General features: G+C 48.7%; 1 pseudogene; it reads right to left on the bottom strand.

Moving 5' to 3' along the window:
* The window catches only part of LOC102752913, a 1,422-nt pseudogene extending 1,009 nt beyond the window's left edge, over positions 1–413 (bottom strand).
* Positions 414–878: the final 465 nt, after the last annotated feature.

Raw genomic sequence — 878 nt, 5'->3', positions numbered from 1 at the left:
CGTTGACGGGCTCAATCTGCTGTAGGGTGGCCAGCACAAAGACTGCAGTCTTGCCCATTCCAGACTGGGCCTGGCACAGGACATCCATGCCCAGGATGGCTTGGGGAATACACTCGTGCTGAACCTCAGATGGATGCTCAAAGCCACAGTCCACTATGGCTCTCAGGAGCTCAGGCTTCAGCAGAAAGTCCCGGAAGCCAGAGCTGTGGATGGAAACGTAGGACCCCTTGACATCTTTCTTGGGGGGCACTGGGGTGCTCTCTGTAGGAGTCTGGGGCTCTTTATCTTCCTCATAATCCAGAAGCTCATTTTCCACATCCTGTTCTGCCATAATACTAGTTCCCCGTTTGCCTCCGCGTGCTCCGTAAGTCGACCCACACGATGCCTATCCCGTGCCCTGACATGAGCTAGAGCACTTCCTGCCTCCTGCATTGGACTGAGCACCAGATTCTCTCTTTATTGTCCTGTTACATCTGTATTTATACCAGTTGAGTTTAATCCTATCAATTGTATTCCAAAGGTTAGGGCATTTGTTAATCTAGTTCTGTTGAGTTTAATCCTGTCTAGGTTAATCTCTGTGTTCCATTATAAGGGCTATTCCAAGGTCACTGCTCTACTGATAAACTACAAAGAAGTGACTGAAGGAGATTATCCTTCCCAGTAAAGGTTATGTCCTCCCTTCCCTGGGAATGCCTTGTGTCGGTGGGTCTCCAAGGGTATAGGCTTTGGTGCTTTCCCTGGTGGGCAGACCCCTGGGGATGTGGGCCCAACAAGTCCCAAATTTATTGCCAACAGTCTTAGTCCAAGTTCTTCATAAGTAGTACATGGTATTTCTGTTACACTAGGGGGTTTCACTGATTTATTCTCTTCTTTAGCTC

This window comes from Myotis davidii, unplaced genomic scaffold (assembly GCF_000327345.1).
Source record: "Myotis davidii unplaced genomic scaffold, ASM32734v1 scaffold573, whole genome shotgun sequence".
NCBI classification, from domain to species: domain Eukaryota; kingdom Metazoa; phylum Chordata; class Mammalia; order Chiroptera; family Vespertilionidae; genus Myotis; species Myotis davidii.
This window is presented reverse-complemented; position numbering and strand designations above follow the sequence as displayed.